General features: G+C 43.4%; 1 protein-coding gene across 5 annotated transcripts in view; it reads left to right on the plus strand.

Moving 5' to 3' along the window:
- The first annotated feature begins 293 nt into the window (after window positions 1-293).
- Window positions 294-27,218, plus strand: part of GGACT (gamma-glutamylamine cyclotransferase) — a 33,684-nt gene continuing 6,759 nt past the window's right edge. For 2 of the 5 annotated variants that reach the window (XM_054821162.1, XM_054821152.1), the window contains exons 1-2: window positions 491-540; window positions 11,480-11,602. The gene's annotated coding sequence lies outside the window, so the exon portion shown is untranslated. Of the gene's footprint in view, window positions 541-727; window positions 1,067-11,479; window positions 11,603-27,218 lie in introns of those variants that run through there. The other 3 variants (XM_054821143.1, XM_054821132.1, XM_054821171.1) reach the window with 3 other exon arrangements.

Raw genomic sequence — 27,218 nt, forward strand, 5'->3', positions numbered from 1 at the left:
CTCTGTCTACAGCCAAAATCCCTGCTATAGAGTAGTCAATATCAATATTATTTCAAAATAGTAAGAGTTTTAAAAAGTTCTCTAAAAGCCATATTTGCTGCCTGAGGTATTTCGATGCGGTTAGTTACGGCCTCCGGGTCGGAAGGTCCCGGGGCTGCTACGGGGATTATTTTTTTTTGCCGTTGCCGGTTTTTGGGGAGCGGAGCGATTCTTCGCGGGGAGCGCAGGGCGCTGCAGCCTGTGCTATTGCTTTCCCAGCTGGCACGGCCTGCCCTGCTCTCCCGCCTCCGGGCCCCGCTGGCTGCTCTGCCCGGGCTTCCACGTCCCCGCAAGGCACGGGGCGGCCCAGGAGAACGACCCCAGCTCACCCCGTCCTGCCCCCCGCAGCCGCGGGGACGGAGGGAGGGAGGGGAGGCCCCGCCCCGCCGCTCCGCCCCGCTCCGCCCCGCCGCCTACTCCCCAGAGAGGCGCCCCGGGACGGGCAGAAGGAGGCGGCCGCAGGCGGAAGCGAAGGCGCGGAGGCACCGGCAGCGCTGGCGAGTGAGTGCCGGGGGGCGGCCGCCGGGGTGGCGGGGGCGAGCGCTAGGACCTGCGCCGCCGGGGCAGAGCGGGGGCGGGGCAGCCCGCCCTCGCCGCCACGTGACGCGGCGGCCCCGCGCGGTTCGAGCGGCCGGTGCCCTTCGCGCGCCCTACTTCCCCCGCTCCCGGTGACGCCGCTGTGGAGCTTCCTGCGGCTCAGAGCGGTCGGCGCGCGCGGCAGGGGCGGGTCTCCGCGGCAGCCGTTGGGCAGGAGCGTTCCCCTGGCCGTGCCTCGCCGCCCGGCCGCGGCCAGCCATCGCCCGGCGGCCGGAGGGGCAGCGGCGGGGGAGCCCTCCGGCGGGAGGAAGGGGCTCCCCGGCACCGGCGGAGAGCACCCCGCCCTGAGGGCTGCGGAACCCGGTGGGGCAGCGGCGCGGCGCGGCCCTGCCGCCGGCTCGTCGCTAGGGCCGGGAGCTCCCAGGCCGGGCGCCGCGCTGCCTCTGTCGCCGCGGGAAGCCGGGTGCCCGTGGTGCGTCAGGCCTGTCAGGTGGGAGCAGCGTGCCTCGGCGTGCTGGGGGCTGCTGAAAGGCTTTTGCTGCCGTAATACGACCTAGCTCAGGGCGAGCGGCCCGGAACGCTGAAGTCGAAGCGGTGCTGATGGGCCAGGGTAACGAGCAGCTCGCGTGCTCCTGGTACTGAGGAGCTGAGAGCATCCTCCCACCACAAGTGTTCATTATCATCCAAATACTCATTTTAGGAACGTACCCTTACCTTGTAAGGATTGGTGGAGCGGATTTGAAGAACGAATATCTAAATTACAGGGAGAACGGAAAGAAAATAGTTTCAGGCTATCATAGATGAACAGAAGCTGTGGCAGGTGATACCCATGTCGTTACAAGATAACGCTTCAGAGAAGTATCTTTTTGCCTACATTGCCTGGACTAGATTGTGGGGGTGTTTTATCTTTTTTAGCCTCCTGGGTTTTCATTTCAGTATATTTTCATTTTCTGCTTTTTCTGTATCCCTTTCTGTTTTAGAGTTATGTAAACCTTTTGCTTTTGAGTTAAGGTTTATTTAGCTGTATCTGTGTTAACTCCAGACAATTAACTTCCTCATTTTTTGCTTCAGGGCTTTTTAATTTGCTACTTCTGTAATTTTTGCCATGGTTTGAAAATACCGAGGTAGCAACTTATACAGAGCTTAATGTACGGTGGCACAACTATAAATATCTCCATGACCACGTTGTTTCATGTAGGACTGTGTGAAGAGTGGACTTGTTTTATATACTCTGTAGTTTAAGCAGGCAGTCAAGCTGGAAAAGCAATTTCTTGACAATTAAAATTGTTCATTGTGTGACATAGGCCATTGAGAGAGGCTTTAAATTTCACATGTCTGAATTAAAGATGAGCGTATTTCCATCTTTCTTCTTCCCTCCCCTTGAGAAAAGCCTTAAAAACCTAGTCTGTGTCTGTAAAGCGTATGTATCCTCAGCCAGCACTCATCTCCTGCCCTTGCTCCATCACAGCTGTCAAAGTTGTATGAAAACTAGCATGTCTTGTTACTGAAGTGTATTACAGTATTCTGCTGCCATCGGTAAATAAAAGCTAAACAGAACAGATGTCTCTGTTACTGTCTGTCTCGAAACATGAATTGTCAAGGGTGTTACATGTTAAAACAAAAAACCGCACTTCCCATACCTTGCTAATGTGTTAAAATCTGCACTCTATTGCTGACAAATATTAACTACTTAATATGTGTGTCATACTTCATTTTGCTTGGGTTCTTGCAGCCTGTTTGCTCCTCACTTTCCAGATTACTGTGGTGGTCTGCATCAGCTTTGCAAGCAAGCTTCTTTGAGCTTGTTCATGAGTTCGTTTTGAGACCGCTGGAATACTGAACAAAGCTTTGCTCTGTCGCAGAAGAGAATGGGTCGCGTTGTCAATATCTGTTATGTCATCTGCTCCTTACAAATTTTCTTTTGGTGATTTCTTTATATGTCATCAGAGTTTTTTGCTGATCATTTTCTCATATCAATTCAGGGTAGAAATATTGCTTTGAATGCTTCACTTACTGCAGTGTCTGCTTTTTTATCCTTTAGAAAGGATCGTCATGTCAGTTCATGCTTTCCTGAGCTGATTTTTGACGTGGAAAGCTAGGTGCCCCCGGAGAGTACCGAGCACAAACCAGGACTGGTTTTGCACCGGGCCTCCTGCTGTCTCTCCCACCTGCTGTTAGGCTGAGCACAGCCTCTTCGCTTGAAAAAGCGTCGCCTACTGTTGGCTTTAGCCCTGCTCTGAGGGGGAGGCTGGGCTGGGTGACCTTCAAAGGTCCCTTCCAACCAACGTTCCTCTCACTCTGTCTATACATTTTCATGACTCCCAATAGTAACCCAACTACCTATTTCAAAAGAAGTTTCCTCTTGACAATGACTTTGATCTGACCGCTGATGTAACCACGATTTTTGCCTGTTCTGCTTCTGTTGTTCATATAGTTGTGTTTGCTCTTCTTGGGGAACTTTTGGGAAATGAGGTTATGTGACTGCCTGATCTACGTTTTGAATTTGGGAGCATAGGTACGGGCACAAAGGTGTAGTCATGAGGGTGTCATGAAGTGAAATAAGAGAATAATAAATTCTGGGGTATGTTGTGGCATTTGCTTTCTGCTACTAGCTCCGGTACGCTTTTGCTCTCTGATGGATTAGCCAAATTACTTTTCTGTGTAATCATAAGCAGCATTAATAGTTACTGTCATAGCCAAAAATACACTGTATTTTTTGTCATCTCTTTTGGAGCAATGTACTTTTTTTTTTTTTTTCCTGTTCAAGTCTTGTTGTATGTTTCTCATGCTCTAAAAGCATATGCTCTTTGACCTTGAGCCTGGTTAAATAATTTTCATAACTCTCTTAAGTAGAATTGAATGTGAAACTTGCATAACATTTTAAGTGACATGAACTGCCTAAGCAGAGAACACTTGCCATGATAGGATGCATTTTCTATACGAACTGGTGCTACCTTTCTTATCTTTCAAAATATTTTTTGCAGCATTCTGTCAGAGAGAGTAGGTATTACATAGCTAATTTAATAAGAGACAGAGGAGATGTATGGATGTAGTCACGTCATTGAGTTTGCAAATGTAATACCTTTTTTGTTCTATCTAAAGAGTGTGCTTAATACTTTTTTTTTTCTTCAAAAATAGAACTACTCAAGCAGTAGTAAATGATTTTTCTTAACTCAAGATCTGTAGCTAGTTAGAATTTTCTGCTCTTTTTCACTTCAAAAGTTTAATTACATTTTATGGACCATGTCAGATACAGTTCTCTTTTCCTCACTTCCAAAAACCAATTAATGCTAAAGAAGGACAGACTACACCACCATAGTATAACATTGTCTTGATTTACCATTATAGTGTTTTTTAAGAATGTCCTTTATGTTAAGCTTTTTGGCCACTGTAATTTCTTTAAGTGTGTCAGCTATTTGCTCTTAACATCTTGAGAAAACATATTGAGTATTGCTGTCACTCCTGATTTATAAGACACTCTGTCTTATAAGACACCTCTTTTCCTTTGGAATTACCCGTATATCCACCTCTCTCTGCAACATTTTGACTGTAATTGCTCATGCCCTTTACAAACAGCCGGAGTTACCGTCGTATTGCTGACGTCTGGCAGAAGTGCTTGGCCACATAGAATTGCTTTTTCCCCTCCCTTCCCCCAAATATTGCCTTTTCCCAGCACTGGGTGTTGCCACCATAGCTGCGAGGGAGATCATCCCACCCACACCAGGCTTCAGCTGTGCGAGAGGATCTGTATTAGGACGATACTTCAATTTTAAATGTATGTGCTGTCAAATAATACCAGAGTAATTACAAGTCTGTTTATCTTCTTTCCCTCCACTCATTTTGTCTAGCCCGATACAGTCCCACAGCTGTTACCATAGTATAATTCAGGTTGGAAAGGACCTTGGGAGTCTCTAGCCCAACCTCCTCATTCAAAGCAGGGTCAGCTGCGTGGGCAGACCAGGCTGTTCAGGGCTTCGTCTGATGTGTCTTGAAAACCTACAGGGACAGAGGCTACACAACCCCTCTGGGCAGCTTGCGTCAATGTTTGTCTGCGTCATGAAAACCCTTCTCCTTGAATCTAGTCAGGGCCTCTCTTGTTTTGGTTTATACCTGTTGTTTCTCCAACTCCCACATGCACTGCTGTGAAGAGCCTAGCTGCATCTGCTGGATAACTTCCCCATAGGTATGGGAAGACTGCTATTAGGTCACACCAAAGCCGTCTCTTCTCAAGTTGAACAAGCCCAGTCTCCTGAGCTTCTTTTCACAGAGCACGTGCTTCCAGCCCATCACCATCTGAACTCACTGCAGTTTATCAGTATCTTCCTTGTACTGGGGAGCCCAAAACTGGATGTGGTTTTGTAGGTGTGGTCTCACGAGTGTCAAGTAAAGGGAGATCATCACTCCCCTCAATCTGCTGGCTATGCTCCCATCAATACAGTGCAGGGCGCTCGCCACCTTTGCTGCTTTCTTTGTTCATCAAGGTGTATTCATGAATTTTAAGGTAAAGATGATTAAGGTAAATGATTGAGATATTAGAGGAAACATGAATCCCAGCCAGCATCATCCTGACTGCTGTACTGCACTTCTGGCTGAGTCCTGGCTCTCCAATAACAGTCAGGGGTTTAGCTTTCCTGTTAGTGAGGAGGGAGACATAGATGTTCATACCTCATCACAGGTCTGAAACTCTCACTGTTTGGTTATATTTTCCACAAGTCTCAGGAATACTTGTTGGTATTATGTTACTTTCTGGTAACAGTATTGTGGACAATTTGAATAGTGTTTTGGAATGGTAGTACAAAAGACTTCTCTTTTTTCCAAAATATTTTTTGCTGCTGATCTGGACTCAATCTTCTACAGTTCTTCTCTTGTATCTCTCCATATGCTGGGTATCAACCTGTACCTCTGCTGCGGCCTTCTGCATCACAGGGAGTGAGAGTTGTCTGCCTATCTAGTGGAATATGTCATTTGATACATTTTGCCTTCTGGTAGGCAGACCAGTTTGTGTACAGGACTTTAGAAAAAATAAAACCTTAATTATTTACTGATGCATAGTACTGAGAAGAATTGTGGTTTTGGACCTCACCACTGTCCCCCTCTTTCATCTACTTCTTTAGATGACAGACCTGCATTTGAAATGTGAGTTTCATTTGTAGTTGGTGGCAAGAGATTCAGCTCACATTTCTTTACATCAACTGGTGAAGCCTAAATGACCAGTCTAGATTACAAACTTTAGGAAATTAAAGTTAAGTGAGGTGAATATTACCGTCTTGTTCATAAGAAGTTATTAATAGCATTCTTTCTGAATTCTTTTACATTTTACCGAAGTGTTTGTTGTTTAATTGCATATTTAAAAGGCTACAGTATGGACACTGAATTTTAGCACTAAAATCAGTATTTAATTTTAATTGTGTCTATGGATTCTATCCACTGTAACTTCTGTAAATAACAGTTTTGTTGTTGCTTGGATCTCAGAATGTGTGAATTTCTGTAGAAATCAAGGGTAACAGGTTAGATTATTTCCCATCAGGAGAGGCACAGTCCGCATATACAGTAATACTGAAAGCTAGAAGGAAAATATAAACAAACCAATTTTCTTCAAAACATTGCTGAGAAAAATTATATTGGAAGTGAGACTGTAAGTGAGAAATGAGGGTCTTGGTTTTTTTGTTGGAAGAATGGTGATTGTGGTGGTTTTGAATGACATTTAGACCTAGTGATGAACAAGGGATTCATGTTAGTTGTGATATGAGAGTAAGGCCATGACAGAATTTCATTAGCTAATAGCTTAATTAGAAGAAATTATAGGTTGTTTTAATGTAGAAGGAAATGGTAGGTAGATAGGCCAAAGTACATAAAGGGCCCCACTTGAAGTTGTAATTCTCTTTAATTTTGCTTTTATTCTTTAAATTAACTCTTTTAATTCTTTTGTTAGCTTTGTATTTTTTAAGCTAATTTAACTAATTGTATGACCTGCAATTCGCTGTGGGTGCTGGAATAAAACATTTCAGATTCTGGTAGCACATAGCAGGTGCTTCAAGCTTGAAAGGAAGCATTTAAGGCTGTTTAATCGTTGATTTAGCATCTACAGTTGCAATTACTAAACTAGAAGTTACAAAATAATTGGTATCACAAGAAAGCGAACTTGCAGGCTCCAGTGGTTTGCAAGTCCAGAAGTGTGATTGGAAGATGTTGCCCAGTAAAGTAACTGTTTCTGCGTCAACATCTTCACAGCTGTCCAGTAAGGAGATATTGGCCCCTTCTTTGGGATTTCTTTAGTTTTAGCTTGTAAGACAGCATGTAATTGCTCTTCCCCATGCAGCCTATCTCCATACTGCTAGTCACCAGCCTTCTGTTTATCTTTCTGCGCAACTCCTGCCTCCCTTTTGTGATGACATTCTTCTGGCCTCTGTTTTTATTTATTTTCCTGTGCTCAAGGGGTGAGGGGGCTGTACACCAGCGATACATCGAATGACTCCCAGAACACAGTCTCTTATCTCAATTCACCCAACCCAGTTCACCTGGACCGAGAGGACATTGTTCTCCAGTGAGGCAACAGGTTCTTACCAGTGTTTTGGTCTGGGCCACAATGGGAATCCTTCATGGGTTTTGTTAAAAGCTCATGGAGAAGGAAGAGAAATGTTAATAACATAGTTACAAACTGAAGAGAAAATTACTGGATTCAGGTTTTTATCATTGAGATAGGATTTAAGCTCGCAACAGGACTTGTTCAGAGGTGAACTGTTATCAGAATATGTGGGTGGAAAAACTGGAGGCAACTGAAGAAAAGAGTTTTAAGCAATAGCAGTTGGGTACAGATGATCAGATGAGGGATGAAAAAAAAATTACTTGCCATGGTTGCCGGCTGAGATGTGATGGTCTTGGATTTATAGATAGGGTAGAAGAAGGATATAGGCATTAGGTTTCATTATTCCCCTGACTGCATGCCTGCACAGGTGCTCAACAGAGATTGTGGCTTGAAGAACTACTTAAGCCCAAATTTATTCTGGGCAAAAGAAGAACTCTAAAGAGGATGCAACAACCCTATAGAGATTAGGAAAGTTTAGGGAAAAGATTACTAGAGATTACTAGGTGGAAAATGTAATCTTGGAGTCAATGTCAGCATTTAAATATGTTCAAGAGTGTATATCAATTGCAATTGATTTTCTCTGAGGCTATCAAAACTTGGATTTTCTGTAGAATGAGTAAGTGAGAATTGAGCTCAGTGTTGCATAGTATTTTCACTGAAAGGAGATGGAGTACAGCACACATATCAAGTGTGGCAACGTGTGCTTCGAAGCAGTGCTTTAAAACTACATCGCTCTGCACAACGCTAAGTCCTGCTTTGTCTTGTGTTGCCCGTAAGATGTGGAGATACTGTTTGGTAAGTATTATGTTGGGATGTGGGCATAGGAGAATAACTAAATTGAATTTAGATGGGGTTGCACTATATTAGGAAAAATTATGAATAACTGAGAAACAATATGAACGAGAGAAATGTTTCGACACAATTTATGGAGTGGAGCCCCAGGCTTAATCTTGCTTTAGCTGAAGATTATGTAGGCAGTAAGTCCCAGCAGGACGCTTATTATACACATGCACGTTTCGCACATCAAACCACTAACCTGCTGCAAGGCTGCAGTGCTTGCTGTTATGTAGTTCAAATATACCAGCTATGAAAACTTGCAGAATATGAATCCAGCCACTAGCCAAATCTTACTAAAGCTTTCTGAATCTCATTTCAAACATGAAAAGTAACACAAAGTTAGATGCTTATGAACTTTGTCTGGTTGGGAAGAGCATCTTTGGGGATGGTGATATGAAGGGCTCAGAAAGAAGAATCTCTGCCTTCTGTGGACTCTGAATAAAAACCTGTTCTCTTAACTGTTGTCTCTAACATGAGTCAAATTCAAGAGGAAGTGAACAGAAAATCAACATTTAAGAGACTTAAATTATATTTTAGGTTAATGTTTTCTTTCTTTGGATTAAACTGTCCTAAGGCAGTGGGCCTTATTTCATGATTGTGGTTTCAGACATAATAAATTTCTCAGTAATGTGATTATTTATGTATGTAGTTATGTGAAGCTTCAGGAAACCTGCTTAACAGAAACAAAACATCCTGGAGAAGATAAACAGGTGCATTAAAGGGAGAAAAGAGGTTGTTGGTGTTTTTCCGTCTTTCTGGTATGGGGCTTCTTAATGAGATATGCTGCCTGTTTTTTCCTCTCTTCTATTCTTGTTTATATTTACCTTTATTTATCTTGTTGAAATATCAAGAAATTTAGGTCAAAATATATCTGGATCCATCTGCTCATCTAGTCTGTTCTTTTACTGCTAGTAGTTATCATATCTTTTAATTAAGTATGCTTAATGACAGTTTACTACATTAACGGGTGGCATCAAGTATCTTTAATTTTGTACATGATGAACTTACTAATGCAGAGAAGGTTTTTTCCTAATTTCCATATATCAAAACAATAATCTCTTTAATTTGTCAAATTCTATTCTATATGTCTTATCTATAACTTCTGTTTCATTGTTGTTTTAGGTGGAAACTCAACTAGGCTCTATAATTCAGCTGCCTTTTGCAGAGATATATTATTATCACAGTCATGTTATGAATACAGGAAATGTTTACTCATTGGCACAGTGATCCATTTCAGTTTTGAGTCTTGTTAACTACAGTTATTTTTGTGATAGAAGAACTTTGTGCTCTAAATTTTATGACAAACTTAAAAAATTATAAAGTCTGTGACTGACCTTTCAATTCTAGGTTCATCAAATGTTTTAATTTTTATTTTGTTTTTTGTGGTTGACCATCAATGTAACCTGATTTTAAACAGGGATCTGCAGAGTGGTGCAGCAGACACATCACCTGGTTGGTATGATACTAGAAGTAAGGAGCAGGTGATACTGCCTTTAGGATAATCTGCCTTTCATGACCCTGTCAAATCAGGTAATTCAGTTTCATGTTGGACAGGTCAAAAATTAATCTATTGGGCTAATTTTTGAGATTATATATGGGATGGAATATTTCTTTGACATTGCCCCCACCGTTCTCTGGTTCTCTACCCACTCAGTGGGCTAGCCCACCAAATCCATCAGCCCAACTACATTATCAGCTGGATTTTTACTTTGGGTAGTAGTGATGCCTTAGGAGTGTGTTCAGAGAAAAGTGTTAGGAAATATTTTCAGTGACAGTGGAGCAGACAATCTTAAGACTAATGATTTTATCTCTTACCAGGAATAAACTCCCCAGTAATCTTAATCACAAACCTGTGTAGCTTTCTACCTGAGAAGCAGAAGCTTCAGAGAGGGAATGGTAACAGTGAGCTGCACAGCTGTTCTTGAGGCTGTGGCAGCGCAGTCCGGGGTCGTTCTCGCACTTTGCCTTCTTTCGGTGCTTTAATCAGCCAAAGATGTACAGCTGGCCTGGCAGTGCTTTACCTTTGAGCCACACATACCTCATGTGTACCAGATCCAGCCAAAGCCACTTCAGGACTAGCAGCAGTGTTTGGTTGCGCCATCTCCTAGAAAGTAGAAAAGTCAGATTTGTGCCCTCTGTCCCGAGGGCTCAAACCCACGTCTCTTAAGAGTTTTTGGCCTTGTTTGGCCTTTTGAAGCTGGATCACAGTGCAGAAAGCGATGCAAGATTTGTGGGGTCAGAGAGCGTTCAATGTGGTACCTCAGGATTATATCTTGGAGTGTATTTGGAAGGTGCTACGTGGAGCAGGAATGGGTGGGAATACAACATTTCATTCTCTCCTTTCAGGGTTATTGCTTTTCGGGGAAAAAACCCTCCAAAATCAAGTAATTGCATAGTGTACAATTAAGAGCAGGGAGTGGGATTTAGAAATCTCTTCTTGAGGTAACAGGAATCTAATGACTAGATGAAAGAATCAGTCTCCCTAAGTCTAGTATTCCTTTCCATGCATAGCATGTGAATCAAACTGCCTTTTATTTTTACTGTTTAAAGGAGACCTGTCCAATTCCTTGGCAAAAGGCGAGTTTGGCAGTAGCAGTGTTACCTCTCATAGAGATTTGACTAACTTGCTGTTTAGGTTGGTAGCGAAGGATTCCCAACCTTCTGGATGGTTCCTAGGCACTGTGCTTACCAGTAAATGGTTAGTCTTTACTCATGTCCATTTTTGGAATTTAAGCTCATTGAGTCTTCTGTCCAAATAGATGCAGAAAGAAGCTTAGTGCCTCTCTTTTTCTACTACAGTATGCTTTCATATACTTAAAGGCACAACCCTATTTTCTCTAAAATAAGTGAGCACAGTACAGTCTCTTTTTTTTTCCTCTATAGGTTGTGCTTTCTTGACCTGTGATTGCTCTCTCTCTTCTTTCTGTCCAACTGATCACATTTCTCTAGAAGTACGGTGCTCAAAGCTGGACATACTACTCTATTTGTGACCAGATCAGAGCAGGAGATTGTGTTCACGTGTCTTACTAATGATGCACCCATTTGTACATAAACATTAGGATATTTTTTCCAAGAATACCACATTGTTGACTCATGTTGAGTTCGTGATCATTCTAACTGCCAAATCTCTTTCTGTAGAACTGCTGTTACACTAATCTTTCCCCAGATTTTGTTTATGCAGTTGATTATTCCTGGCTAATCTTAGAACTCTGCATTGGCCTTACTTGAATGGCTGCTGCAGAGCAGAGGCTTGCAGTTGTGTCAATAGCCTTGTGCACAGCCTTTTGCATTGTGGCATTGCCTGCATCTTTCACATCATTGACTATTTTCATTACCAGTATTTCCCTGCTACTGGAGTGAATATAACAAATTTTCTACATATGTCCAATTTGAGATGAACCTCTGAGGAATATTAAATAGTCTTTCTAAACAGTTTTTTACCTAAGTACCGACAGTTCTTGTTAAATCATCTTTTTCTAGCTTGCTTGTGGGAATATCATGAGCAGCAGTGTTGAAAGTTCTACCAAGATCAAGATAAATAACTAATATAGATCAAGATAGATGACTGCTTTTCAGCATCTGCACATCTTACCAGCTGTAGAGGTAGGAAGCTACTTCTGTACATATTCTAAATATTAATATTTATCACTAGAAGTTCTGCATCCCTTCTGTCTCCCATAGGAACTGACACTGGAAATATTAGGTGTCTCCATCCAAGTGGTGTCTCCTAGGTCTGCCTTGGCAGTCTTTTCCTGCTCAGCCTCTCCTGCAGAGCACAGGTCAGGCAGGAGATGTCAGGCTACTCTGCTGAGCAGCTCTAGACAAACCTTTTTGACCTGTGCATTACTTCACCAGTTGTACTTCACTTCTGCTCCTGTTCATGACAAGTTTAAGCATGTTCTGATTCAGTGACCACTGAATGCTTGTATCTTTTGGGAGAAAGGGGTCCTTTATGACCTGTTTTTGGTTGGGGTTTTTTTTGTTGTGTTTGGTTTGGTTTTTTACCTTTTAAAAAGGGATGAGGGGCTAGGGAGTCCTAAAATAACTGACACTTGTTTTACAGAAAACTTCTGGTGTTTGTTTGGTTTATTTTTTGTTGTCGTTGTTGGGGGGGGGTGTTGGTTTTGAAATGCTGCAGAAGCTGGACAGAACAAGTGGTGGTGTTCCACTAAATAAATCATGCACGTAAAACCTGTCTAACTCTGCTAGCTCACCAGACTTAGGTAGTCTCTTTTAAAAATTATTTGTTTATGTTAACGTCTATTTAAATCAAGCATTTGGGAGAAAAGCTCCATTTTACTAATGGCACAGCATCCCTCTTCTCAGGCTTCAGCTTTTTTCCTGCTTTCCATGATATTTTTTTCTTTATATGGGGTTATGTTATTTGATAGCAATATTCAAGGTTGTGTTGCTTGCCTATCTTCTTTTTAGGTGATCTTCTATCATCAAAAAAGCTGTGTGTACCCCTGCCCAATCAGTTACGAGCTAGTAAGTGCTTGCTGGAGCATAGGGATCTCCTCCAAACATTGTCTATGGATCCTAGATATGTGTTCACCTGAAAATCATAGAATGATTTGGGTTGGAAGGGACCTCAATGATCATCTAGTTCTACCCTCCCTGCCACAGACAGGGACACCCTCCACTAGACCACGTTGCCCAAAGCCCCATCCAACCTGGCCTTGAACACTGCCAGGGAGGGGGTATCCACAACCTCTCTGGGCAACCTGTTCCCGTGCCTCATCAGCCTTACAGTAGAGAATTTCTTCCTAATATCTAATCTAAACCTGCCCTCCTTCAGCTTAAGGCCATTACCCCTTGTCCTATCACTCCATGCCCCTGATAAACAGTCCCTCTCCAGCTTTTCTGTAGGCCCCTTCAGGTACTGGAAGGCCACAATTAGATCTCCCCGGAGCCGCCTTTTCTCCAGGCTGAACAATCCCAACTCTCTCAGCCTGTCCTCATAGGAGAGGTGCTCCAGCCCTCTGATCAGCTTCATGGCCCTCCTCTGGACTCACTCCAGCAGCTCCATGTCTTTCTTGTACTGGGGCCCCCAGAGCTGGATGCAGTACTGCAGGTGGGGTCTCATGAGAGCAGAGTAGAGGGGCAGGATCACCTCCCTCGACCTGCTGGTCACACCTCTTTTGATGCAGCCCAGGACACGGTTGGCTTTCTGGGCTGCAAGCGCACACTGCTGGCTCACGTTGAGCTTCTCATCAATCAATACCCCCAAGTCCTTCTCCTCAGGGCTGCTTTCAATCCATTCCTCGCCCAGCCTATAGTCGTGGTTGGGATTGCGCCGACCCACGTGCAGGACCTTGCACTTGGCCTTGTTCAACTTCATGCGGTTCGCATGGGCCCGCCTCTCCAGCCTGTCAAGGTCCCTCTGGATGGCATCCCTTCCCTCCAGCATGTCGACCACACCACACAGCTTGGTGTCATATATAATTCCTGGTTTGGCGTTAGCCTTTTTGTTCTAGCTTTAAAATCCACACTGGTTGGACTGAAACTTATAGAAGCCCCTATATCTTACTGAAAAAATACTGAAAGACAATATGACTTTTGGAAAGTCTGCTGTAGAAAACTTGTGTAATTAGTAGAAGGGAAGCGTCAGTCTGAATATGTTTTTACAAACTGAATTACAAATATCTTGACTACATCTTCCTCTGTTTTCCAATACAGAACTTTCTTTCAGAATAGAATCAAAAGGTTCTGAAGTCTCTAAAGTATTGCATTCATTTGTTATAATACAGTATTTTCAATCTTCCTTGTATAACAAGCTTATGACTCTTCTTTCAAAAGTTCAGGATTCTTTCACTTATTTATTTGAAAAGCTGTATTTAAAAAAAAAAAAAGCACAACTTAAATCTTACACCAGTTGATCTAACTGCCTCCCATAATTCTATTTGGAATAAGCATCAAAAACTGAGAAAGCTTTCATTCTCTTATGCTTGTTATCTAAAGTTTAAAGCAAATAAATACATGTACTTTCTCATTATTTTAATGAAATACAGCATTACCAATTCTGACTCTCTTTGTATTTTCCATGAATTTGTCAATTTTTTATTGGCTCTGTCTTGCTGATAGAGTGGAAGGAAGGAGAGACTGAGATTAATTAAATCTTCTTTGATATTTAATTTTTTTATTTTGTATCTTGGAGATTCAAGGAGCTCCAAACAATAATCAATCTATTGAGTCTATTCTCAGTGGAACCATCATAATAACCAATTAATACAGCCCTAGACTAGACAGAAAAGCAGCGATTAGCCAGTACAAAAATCGATTGCAATTAGCTAAATTCTGATGTAGCAGAAGTCACCAGTTAAAGCCTTTTTGCAAAGCAGGTGTAGGATTTAGCTTGTCCAAAATATGGTGATACAGCAGAATTTTTCACTTTGTTTTAGACCTCTTCTGACCTTGACTGAAGGATGAAGGCTTTTAGACACCTTGAGTTTCATTTTTAAAATGACCTGTCATGGTCAGTTAACTGATAATGTGTCATTTAATGACAAAAATCATCTATGTGCATCGCTTCCCATAATTTTCTATGGTTCCACTTCTTTTGAAGTATTACTGCCCTAAAATCAAAGCACACACAACTGCAGAGCATTTTAGAAATATACGGCGTTATTCTGGTGACACCAGGTGTTGAAAGTAAAAAATGTAATGCATTATGTATTCAGAAGCATGCCTTTATTGATAGTTATCATGGAGTAAATGGTGAACTGATGATAGTTTGTCATTCGACAATAATTCGAGTTATCTATTTTAAAAGAAATGTTCACATGTTGAAAATCAGAAGTGATTTTTAAGCTATATCAAAAAGACAAAAATAAATTCTTGTATGGTTTCTCTTCTTCATATGTCTTAAGTAATATGCTGTTTCTTGATTTACATCTAGTGTAACTCTCTAATTTTCTGATTAAATTTTTCTTTAGTTAATTAGCATCAGTAAGTGATTATTTGCTTAAAGAATGCAGAAGTAAAATTAATTGAGATTTCTAAACGTCCCTAGATACTGTCTGTCAAATCTGGGACAAATGATGTTTGGAATAATAACATATATCTGTATTTGGGGATTGGGAGTTACCAGAGACTGCTGTACTACATGTTTGGGCGGGGGAAGTGGCACTGGGAGGGCAGTGATTGATTTGTTCAAGAGCTGAAATGTAACTTTCTGCTGTCAGGTTGGACTAAGCAGTTATTTAGTAATGTTGGGTGCATTTTCAACATTGTATGGATAATGTTTATCTTTAAAATTTTCAGTTAACATCATTGTAAATCCAAAAATATGATATTTGGTTAATCCATAAAATCATCCCTTCTTATTTCAGCTGTCCATTGTGAAATGTATTTGATGTGAGGGTGTACAAGTGTTCACCCAGAACTACCTCTTGAAACTCCCAGGCCATTGTTGCTATGAGCCAAGACCTTTCAGTGGAAGCAATCTGTTTTTAAAAGCGTGGCGCTGACTTCTCCATGGTATTTAGTGAAGGTTCTTCTCTTTAGTTGTGGCAGAAAAATAAATAAGTGGTGGTTATAAATATAAATTAGGGGAAAAGCTGCTAACAAGAAAAGCACTTGTTGGTTTTATATCATACAGCAGTTTGTGCTGAGAGGAGATGTGTGTTGAAAATGTTTGTTGATCCCAGTGCAAGAAGCAAGTTTTCACTTAGAAGGATAGAGAAGTCCTAGGACTTGTTCTTCCTGTTCTACTTATCCTGTTCATTGACACTGAAACTGGAAAAAGTAAAGTATAAGGAAGTGAATTGGAGCATGCTCTACATATTACTGGGTATTTGGGACCTGTTTTTTCAGCTACTCTATATGTTGTCATGATGCAGGAACATATTGCAGATGGAAACCATTTGGTCCATAGAAGGAAAATCCTTCACAAAATTACCTGCTGCTGGAAAATATGAAACTTTTAGGTGCACAGGAACACCTTCAAGTCATTATGTGCAGACATCCATAACTGCAGAAAAAGAAGTATTAGATGCTTGCCCTAAGATAATGCAACTTGCACAACTGTAAAAACAATAACAGTCTGTATTTGCAAGTCTAAGCTGTTCCACCTCTTTATTTTTAACCCTATACAGTGAGCAAGGAAATGAACAACTTTCCCGTCTGTGCAGTTGTTGAACCTTTCATTGATGTTTCTGAGTACAGATGAGGTGACTTTCTTGCGATTTTTCTAAATGAGATTTTACTAGTACCTTTTGTGATGTCTCCAGTGTTTCCTTGAAATACTTGTTCCAGTTGTGCTGCCCTCTTACAACCATGTTGTCTTGATGGCTGGCACATCTGTGTCTTATAGCTGATAAGGATGATGTCCTGTGCTGGTATTTACTTCCAACATCCATGCACTCATTCATGTGAGAAGAGGGAAATCTCTGAATGGGAGTGGTTGGAAAACGAACACGTGAATTTCTGAGGACTGCAAAACATACACGATTATTCTTGAGTATTATTTTCTCCTGGCCTACAGCTTGTTTTTGTACACTTGTCATTCTGTGATCAGCCAAAATATACAAGAGTGTTTCCTTTTCTGACAAAATCACACATCTAATTGGCCAAGGGAAGCCAGTAGATATGGTGTTCTTGGATTTTAGCAAAGCTATTTCTGGACAAAATGTCCAGCACAGAGCTAGACAAGTCCATAATACATTGTGTGAGCAATTGGCTGATGGGTTGGGCTCAAAGAGTTTTAGTAAATGAAGTTACATCAGGCTAGTGGCCAGTCACCAGTGGGGTTTCCCAGCACTCAATTTTAGGGCCAGTGCTCTTTAATGTTTTTGTAAATTATCTGGACGCAAGATTCGAATGTGCATTAAGTAAGTTTGTTAATGATACTAAACTAGGAGGAGCTGTGGACTCCCACGAGGGTGGAGAAGCCTTACAGAGAGATCTGGAAAGACTAGAGAGCTTGGCAATCCCCAACCATATGAAATTTAACAAGAGCAAGCACCAGATTCTCCACCTGGGATGGGGTAATCCTGGTTATATGTACAATTGGGGGATGAGAGGCTGGAGAGCAGCCCCACAGAAAGAGAGCTGGGGGTTTGGGTTGATGGCAAGTTGAGTGTGAGTCACCAGTGTGCCCTGGCAGCCAGAAGGGTCAGCCATGTCCTGGGCTGCATCCAGCACAGCATAGCTAGCTGGTTGAGGGAGGTGATTGTCCCACTCTACGCCGCACAGGTGCTGCTCCACCTCGAGTACTGTGTGCAGTTTTGGGCACCTCAATACATGAAGGACATCAGACTATTAGAGTGTGTCCAGAGGAGGGTGACCAAGATGGTGAAAGGTCTTGAGGGCAAGACTTAGGAGGAATGACTGAGGTCACTTGGTTTGTTCAGCCTAGAGAAGAGAAAGCTGAGGGGTGACCTCATTGGGTCACCTCTTCCAAGCTCAGGAGCGATGCATCCCAACAAAGAAGTCAAGCGAATCTACCAAGAGGCCCCATGGATGAACAAAGAGCTCCTGGGCAAAGTCAAACAAAAAAAGGAAGCCTACAGAGGGTGGAAGCAAGGGCAGGTAGCCTGGGAAGAATATAGAGAAACTGTCCAAGCAGCCAGGGAGCAGGTTAGGAAAGCCAAAGCCCTGATAGAAATTAGTCTGGCCAGGGATGTCAAGGACAACAAGAAAAGCTTCTATAGGTATGTCAGTGATAGGAGGAGGAGGAGGGAAAATGTGGGTCCCCTCCAGAATGAAATGGGTGACCTGGTTACCCAGGATATGGAGAAGGCTGAGGTACTCAACGACTTCTTTGCCTCAGTCTTCACTGGCAAGTGCTTGAGCCACACTGCCCAGGTCACAGAAGACAGGGACTGGGAGAATGCAGAACCGCCCACTGCAGGAGAAGATCAGGTTCAAGAATATCTGAGGAACCTGAAGGTGCACAAGTCCATGGGACCTGATGAGTTGCATCTGCGGGAACTGGCAGATGAAGTGGCCAGGCCACTCTCCATCATATTTGAGAAGTCCTGGCAGTCTGGCGAAGCTCCCGCCGACTGGAAGAGGGGGAACATAACCCCCATTTTTAAGAAGGGAAAAAAGGAAGACCCAGGGAACTACAGGCCAGTGAGTCTCACCTCTGTGCCTGGCAAGGTCATGGAGCAGACCCTCCTGGAGACTATGCTCAGGCACATGGAAAATAAGGAGGTGATTGGTGACAGCCAACATGGCTTTAGTAGGGGCAAATCGTGCCTGACAAATTTGGTGGCCTTCTATGATGGGGTTACAGCATCGGTGGATAAGGGAAGGGCAACTGATGTCATCTAGCTGGACTTGTGCAAGGCATTTGACACTGTCCCGCACGACATCCTTGTCTCTAAAATGGAGAGACATGGATTCGATGGATGGACCACTCGGTGGATAAGGAATTGGCTGCATGGTCGCACTCAAAGAGTTGTGGTCAACGGCTCAACATCCAAGTGGAGACCAGTGACGAGTGGTGTTCCTCAGGGGTTGGTACTGGGACCGGCACTGTTTAACATCTTTGTCAGCGACATGGGCAGTGGGATTGAGTGCACCCTCAGCACGTTTGCCGACAACACCAAGCTGTGTGGTGTGGTCGACATGCTGGAGGGAAGGGATGCCATCCAGAGGGACCTTGACAGGCTGGAGAGGTGGGCCTGTGCAAACCTCATGAAGCTGAACAAGGCCAAGTGCAAGGTCCTGCACATGGGTCGGCGCAATCCCAAGCACGACTATAGGCTGGGCGAGGAATGGATTGAAAGCAGCCCTGAGGAGAAGGACTTGGGGGTGTTGGTGGATGAGAAGCTCAACATGAGCCAGCAGTGTGCGCTTGCAGCCCGGAAAGCCAACCGTGTCCTGGGCTGCATCAAAAGAGGTGTGACCAGCAGGTCGAGGGAGGTGATCCTGCCCCTCTACTCCGCTCTTGTGAGACCCCACCTGGAGTATTGCATCCAGCTCTGGGGGCCCCAGTACAGGAGAGACATGGAGCTGTTGGAGTGAGTCCAGAGGAGGGCCACGAAGCTGATCAGAGGGCTGGAGCACCTCTCCTATGAGGACAGGCTGAGAGAGTTGGGATTGTTCAGCCTGGAGAAAAGAAGGCTCTGGGGAGATCTAATTGCAGCCTTCCAGTACCTGAAGGGGCCTACAGGAAAGCTGGAGAGGGACTGTTTATGAGGGAGTGTAGCGACAGGACAAGGGGTAATGGCCTTAAGCTGAAGGAGGGTCGATTTAGATTAGATGTTAGGAAGAAATTCTGTACTGTGAGAGTGGTGAGGCACTGGAAGAGGTTGTCGAGAGAGGTTGTGGAGGCCCCATCCCTGGAAGCGTTTAAGACCAGGTTGGATGGGGCTTTGGGCAACGTGGTCTAGTGGAGGGTGTCCCTGCCCACGGCAGGGGGGTTGGAACTAGATGATCTTTGAGGTCCCTTCCAACCTAACCATTCTATGGTTCTATGATTGCAGTCTACAACTTCCTCAAGGTGAGCAGCGGAGGGGGGGTGCTGATCTCTGTCTGGTGACCAGTGACAGGACATGAGGAAATGGAATGAAGCTTTGTCAGGGGAAATTCGGATTAGACATTAGGAAAAGGCTCTTCACTGAGAGGGCAGTCGGTCACTGGAACAGTCTGCCCAGGGACGTGGTCACGGCACCAAGCCTGTCAGAGTTCAAGGAGCATCTGGACGATGCTCTTAGTCATAATATGGTTTGGTTTTAGGTAGTCCCGTGAGGAGCAGGGAGATGGGCTCAATGATCCCTGTGGGTCCCTTCCAACTTGAGATATTCTATGATTCCTTCATTGCCTTCAAGGGATGAGTCTCTAGAAGTTCTTGTCAGTGGTCCCTAAGCATATGTTTCTGCACCTTGTATCATTAAAAGCCATCTTATTTCAATTATACAGTTCACAGGCGATCTAATATGTCTGTAGCATGAACCAGACCTCCTCAGGATGCATCATGCACAGATGCAGTAGGCACACAACTACTTGCTGTAGCAACACCACTAATAAACAATATAACATTGATTCCTGAGGAATATGACCAGTAACTTCTATCTGGTCCTTATTTCAATACAGTCCATTATAATTTCTCCTTAACTAACTCCTTATTCATATACAGTTCTTCTCTATGACTTGATCTGGAGGTATTTTCACTGCATGTTAAATAAAGTGTTTTATTTGACTCCAAGTCCATTGTGTTACTCTTGTCAAAGGAGGTTGTTTTAATTACATTGGTCTGGCTTTTTTGCATTCAGAACCACATTGCATATTATTCCCCTTCTCATTTACTTCCACTACTTGATTCTGTTCTTCTGCCTTTATCAAGTTAGTAACAGAAATTCCTTCTCAAAGGTCACGCAAAAGAGGCTGCACAGCATGTATAAGGCTATTTTCATTTATATAAACATTTTATTTGTAAATAATTCTATCTCATATAAATGTCTATGTAATTCAGATGAATATTATATAATGTTTTCGTATTAGAGCCAGACCTCTGGTTTAAGATGCCTTTCATTAAGGCTTCCTTCCAGGGATCCGGGACACTGCCAAAGAGACCTTCAATTACAGTAAATTTTACATACCATCATAAAACTAAAATAGCTTTATTTTTGCAAGTGTATATCTGAGTAGAGATATGGAATTATTTTCATCAGTATTTTTGGGAACCTCTGTGGCTCCAGGAGATTTAAGGGCTTGCGTAGCTGGTTTTCCTTGTTCTTCAGTAAATACAGACCTGTGTTAAATTTTGCGTCAGAATACAAAACCTGTTTCTCCATCAGAGACCAAATCACTCCTTACCTGAAATAAACATTTAATTCAACACATCCTTATAGGACGGAAACAAACAAATTTGGAATCTCTTGTTTTCTTGCTTATCTTTGATTTGACAAGGCAGGAGGGTATGTGAGATTCTGGTCAGTACACTTTCTGGATCTGAAAGCAATTACTCCAGTGCCTTGCTGAGTGCCATTTTAGGATTTTTTGGATGCCCCCAGAATATGTATTTTTCTTCTGTGTAGAAGGCAGCCAGGCCAGTAAATGTATTTACTTTGAGGTAAGGATGCTTTCCCAGTTAATGAAGAACGATATGAGGTATTTTTCATTGCAAAACTTTATAAGTCTATCTTGGAGAACAAAAATCAGGACCAGGACAGTTGAACTCATTAGTTTTCATGCTGATATGTGACTTTTTATCTTTTCTATAGTAAACTCAGTACTAATTTCTAAACAGAAGTGATATGCTTTGCTGGGACTGAAGTAATTATATACATTTGTTCATGGTTCTTTGTAATTTTGATTTGGTGTTCTGTTTTGGTTTGTATTTTCTTACCTTTTATTATATTAGAAAATGGTGGAAGAGAACAATTAAGTCTTTTCAGTAAATAAAACTACCTACATTGCTTATCAAAGTAAAAGACTTGCATACACATTTAATTAATTAGGCAAATAAAATAACTGCAGTTAGTGAATTAGAATAGAATAGAATCATTGGAAAGGGACCTTTAAGATCATCAAGGCCAACCGTTAACCTAGCACTGCCAAGTCCACCACTAAACCATGTCCCTAAGCACCACATCTACACATCTTTTAAATACCTCCAGGGACGGTGACTCAACCATTTCCCTGGGCAGCCTGGTGAGCTGATTTGTTTTGTTACCAGTATGTCACATGTTAAATATTATGCTTTTCCACAAATTTGATTCATAGACTGAAAGGATGGTACAAGTACAAGGATGGTACAAAAAAAATAACAAAAAACAGAGAGGGGGAAAAACGAACACACACACACACACACCCCCAAACCCCCCCCCCCAACCATATTTAGTTTACAGCTTTCAAAAACTTGACCTGAAGAAATTAAATGGAAGAAAAATATTTCTGCGTATCACGGAAAGAAGATCTATTGAAATTTTTTAAACTTTTCAAATTTTCCACTGTTTGTCCAATTGCTGTCCCCACACCAGTGGTTTGACTTGCTTCAGAGCTGTAGCAGCAAACCAGTGATTCTACAATTCTCCATTATTATTACATGAATACTCCACTTTTCCTTTTTTGCACCCTTAGTAACCTCAGCTGTGGTCATCCAAGTATCAAGAAGGGCCTCCTCTTCTTCCAGTGCTATCTAGAGACATGCATACAAATAAAAACCATTAGTGTTATCTTCTATATGTATACATATGCCATATTATCCACCACCCCTTCCAAAACTCACAAAATTCGTGTGACCCTGCTTCTGAGCGAACGTGCTTGGCCATTACCCTGTGCCATTTGTACCCTTCTGTGTTGAGTATTTTAAAATATTGTTTGCATTTAAATCCGGTGGTTCCTCCAGTACAGCTGGTTTTAATCTTCCTCTCTCCTTTTTCGTGGGCCACTAACACTTTACAAGCAAAGCATGGCTCTGTAGATAATCTTTGTGTGTATACATGGATGCTGTAAATGTGTATGAAGTGCCTTTCCTTGGCCCCTAAAAGCAGCCTGTAGCTCCCCAAGGAATTGCAGACTGAAACCCCCCCGCAAAAAAACAGTCTGTTGGGGTATTCCAATGCTTCATTTCTGCCACGTTGGTCAAAGGTTTGTGTCTCAGTACCTGGTCCACGCTGGGGTACGTAGATGGTTTCCAGGGGAAAAATAATTTAGCATTATATGACGACATTCCCAGATTTGTGCCTGGAATTTCTGTTTGGCTCATTTAATGGAGCAGATTTTGTTTCCCCAACGCCCACACTTCCGTTTGGTTCTTAGTGAGGGTCGGTGCTGCGGGTTCAGTGACCCCAGGAGCCCGTCCCGGAGAGCCACCTGCCGGAGCCGTTGGGAAGTCGGGCCGCCATCGCCCCGGCCCAGCCAGGCCCAGCCGCGCTGCTGGGCACTCGCGGGGCTGCCGGCCCTCACCTGGGCAGAGCCCATCTCAATGGCAGCCCTGCGCTGCGGCACCGGCCAGAGCACAGGCATGAGATGGCCTCCAGGGCCATGGGCTCCTGCCACAGGGGTGCTGCTGTTGCTGAATGATGGGGCTTTAACTAACATCTCCTTTCGAGGCTCAGTCACGCTCCCAAAGGACAAGGGACGGTGCCGTGACCTGGGCACCTCTCCCTTCCTCTCAGAGCACCGTTGTACAGACGTCCCCCATTTCCCATGTGTAAAGGCACCTCACGATCTCGCACAGACCCCATCTTTTCTCCCTCCCCCTTCTCTCTCTCACCATCTTTTCAGTGTACAAAAATACGTTCCCATGCCTAGGTACTCAGTGTTTGCCGTGTTTCGCAGGCTGGGATGCTCTTCTCGATCCAAAACAGCAAACTGACCGCTCCGGGTATTGGCATGTAAATCAGTGTGCTGACCTCGCGGGGAACCCATCCAAGCTGCAGGCTGTGTCCTGAGTTTCAGGATGTCGGTGGTTTGAAACCCTGGGCTACGCTCTGCATGTCAATGATGGAAACCACTTCAAATTCACAGTAGCGTCTGAAACGGTACCGGCAGCAGGACTGGCATAGCAGGGCTGCCCTATCAAAAGTTGTTTGCTACTTTTTTTTCCTGTAACAGCGATCTGGCATTTAAATATAATGCTCCGGTTTGAGTGGGTATTTTTCCAATTTATGTAGATATAATAAACATTTATGCTAAAGGTGCAAAGATGAAACATTTCTATATGTATGTCATTTAAATTAATTGTTATATACTTGAAACAGCATCATAAGGACCCACCATGTGAGTGGATTTTTGAGAAGCCATCTAGTCTGCTACCTTACCCTAAGGCAAAATTAACTGTAGTATCCATGATAGTTTGGGCAAATATCTATTTTTCAAGAATTCTAGTTTTCAAGGCTTTGACACTGTTGGATTTTTGGTAAACGCTTCACACACCAGTTGCCACTCGCGACTAAGATGCTTGAGGTATTGTTGTATTCTTCCAAAACGTCCATCCATTGCTCAACAGCAGTCAAAAAGGCTTTGGGGGAAAGGAGTGTGAATGAAAGAGGAGACATGATTTATGTTCTCAAATATATTCTCAAATATTTAAGTTCTGGTTTCCCTATCTCAAAAATCTATAGGAGAACTAGAAAAGTTAGAGGAAGAGGTGGCAAAGATGATCACAGGTAAGGACTGGGTTTCACTCTGTTAAATACACAGGGACTCATCAGCCTAGACGAGAGCAAGAGCTGAGAAAGTATCATCTGGTGGCACGGAGGAAGTGCACAGAGACCCCCTGGCTCAGAGGAAGAGCCATCAGATGAAGCGAGCAGGTGGCAGGGGAAAAAAAAAAAAAAACAAAACAAAACCCAAAGCAATCTGCGTTTCATGCACCCGCGTGCAGCAGAGCCACGGGGCTGCCTGCCGTGTGCTGCCGCTGATGGTGACCGTTCACAGAAGAGGTTGTGCAAGCTCACAGGAGCAAAAGACCGTTATGCACCACGGCGCTCATCACCGCTGGCTTAGGAAGCGTCTGGACCCAAGTCTGGAAATGCATCACTGTCGTCTAGCCCTGTTCCTGTGCTCTTGCTGAGGTATCTGCTGTTGACCACCCCCAGGTAGGGAACAGTGGGCTCACAGGACTTTTTGTGGTGTCTTATTATGGTTGTTCTTATGCCCCGTCTGTTCTTATGATTAGAAAGCTGTTCCTATCCATGTTAATTACTCTGTGCAGAGATTTTGCCCAGCTGTGTTTTCATGTACGTGGCGAACCAATTGTCCCTTCTGTAAGACCTTCACCTATATCTGTGACTATGCCCCATCTCGTCAGCTCCTGGTTAAGCTACAGAGCCTCCGCTTGTTCAGTCTGTGCCCCAAAAAAACAGTCCTGGACTCTTTTTCTCAGTGCTCTGCCCTGACGTCTTTCTAACTGCTTTTGTAGTCAACAAGTTTCTGAATTGTGGCAGCAAGAACTTGATATAGTACTCTCTCTGAGGCTCTAACAATCATACTTAATATTATTACTTAATATTAGGGCAAAACAGTCAATACTTAATAATACTAATATAATACTCTCTCTGGGGGACTTCCCCCCCCAACTCATTTTGTCCACATCCACTGACTTTCCATTTTCTTCATCCTCCTCTTCTTGTCCTCCTGATGTGCCGGCAATCCCCTCTTGTCTCTGCATTGCCTAGAAATTGTTTGTTAATCAGTCTAACGGTGTGTCCAGCATGTTTCTGCGTCGCATCCCCAGCATCTTTTTTTGCATGTGGTGGTTTTATCGGATTGTCACTTGGAGGCCTCTGTAGCTGCTCCTAACAGTCACCTTGGAAATGGAACTCTTTCTGGCAATAGTAAAAATTAATCTAGCAAAGTTGCAGTAGAGTTGAAAGTCATTTGAAACAGTTTCGAACAAACAAAAGGCAAACGTTTGTTTGCTGTGATGCAGAATGGGTGCAAGGCACGGGAGCAACGCTGTGATTGATGCTTGTCCAAAGGCGAGAGACGTCCTCGCTCTGCCTCCCCATGATACACACCTCCAAGATCCTCCAGTTTAAGTGCAGGCGTATTTGTTGCGTTTGGGATGTAAAGTATCCAAAAGTGAAAAGAAAAGTATCTGTGAAGTAGATTAAATGGTGTTTCACGTAGTGCCTGGTAGCGTCCAGCGTGGCAGTGGTTACTCTAATACTCTTGTTTGTTTTCACAAACCAGCAGCTCACCGTTTCTGAGCGGACGACCGCTGCGAGGAGACCGTAACCTCTTGATTTCAAAGGAGCCATCATTTCGCTGGTGCCTCTGTGGTTAATGTAAGAAAGGTGTCTTGCCATAAACTTTTTCCGAGGTATTCAGCAAGGTTGGAAAGGGGTCGGCCCGGGCAGGAAGCCCTTGTCTGTGCTATAAAGAAAATAGCAAGCAACAAAATGAAAGCATCAAAGGACCAACAGGATGCGGTCCCAGGAGTCCTCTCTGGCATGTTAGTCCTTCTTGAAAGTTAGCATTGAGTGAAGAGTGACCTTAAAACTCGCTCCATTCAAACAGACTGGGCTCAAGTTTAAAGTTCAAGGCATTTTGTTTTTTCACCTGTTTCCTACAGTTTTAAGAAACTTCTGAAGAATTAATGTGTAACTATATCTGGTCACTGAGCCAACACAGAGAATTTTTCTCAAGGGAAAATAGTGTTACTGTATGGAAGGAGAGAAATGGATACTTTCTGAGTTGGGAGAAAAAGTTTCAAGAAAATAAAACCAAACTCCCTGCTACTGCAATTGCAAACAGCCCTGGAGCCAACATAGTACATGGGCTATTTCTTATTTTATTTTCAAAAGAAGCTGGTAGGATCCAGTAATTAATTGTCTGAATCGTGTTAAAAGGATGTTTATTGTCGAAGCTGCTGCTGCTTGGGAAGCGAGGTCTTGTTTGGGGCACAACCTGGGAGCAAAGAGCCTGGTTGCGGCAGTTCAGCTTCATGTGTGAGCGCTGACCGAGCCAGCGACTCACCCGTGGCCGCCCATCCCTCTCTCATGGCACTGGAGCTGCTGGGCCCTGAGAGGGGAAACTAAAACCCTGACCCGAAGCTGTGCCGGTAGTCGAGGGCAGGCGTGAATATGGTGATGAAGCCCTACCACCGCTAATGCCGAGCGGCAGCCTGGGCTGCTGGCTGGGCATCGGTTATGAGCCGCTTTTATTTTCACCCAACAGCATCTTCTGCTTTCGTGATCCTGAAGTAGTGACTTTACTTTCTGGTCTTTGCATCTCGCATAACGAAGTAACCAGTAATTGATCTTGTGAGCAGTTCGGCAGGTCATCTTTCGTAGCTAAAAGAAATAGTTTGGAGAGATGACATACAGATTTCGCTCGTGTTTCCCCTTGCCATTAAATTTTAATGATTCTGGCATGAATAGTTCATGAAAGTACCTTCTGAATGGGTTGGTTTTGTCCTGGCAGCCAATACTCAGTATGGGGGGGTGGGGGGGGTGTTTGGTTTTTGGTGAGTTTTCTTTTCCTCTTAGGTGCTTTAATGTAGGTAAGAAGCATGAAGCTAGATTAAGTGAGAAAAGGCAACTTCTTGTTGGTGATTCAGTGACGGGATGCCGTCTATAACGCTTTTCAGCTGCTTTGTAAAGTCTGTGAAATGACCCTTAAGTAAAATTCTGCTCTTTACTCTCCTGCCACAAGGTGGCTAAAAATGTTTTGAAAGCCCACGACATGCGAGTGCCAGAAATGATGCTAATACATCTAACAGCCTTTTGGCATCGCAATACACAGCGCACAGGAGACCAGATTTATTTCACAGAAAATTGTATATGTCTTACTTATATGGAGCGATGTTCAGAAA

This window comes from Grus americana, chromosome 1 (assembly GCF_028858705.1).
Source record: "Grus americana isolate bGruAme1 chromosome 1, bGruAme1.mat, whole genome shotgun sequence".
Classification (NCBI taxonomy): domain Eukaryota; kingdom Metazoa; phylum Chordata; class Aves; order Gruiformes; family Gruidae; genus Grus; species Grus americana.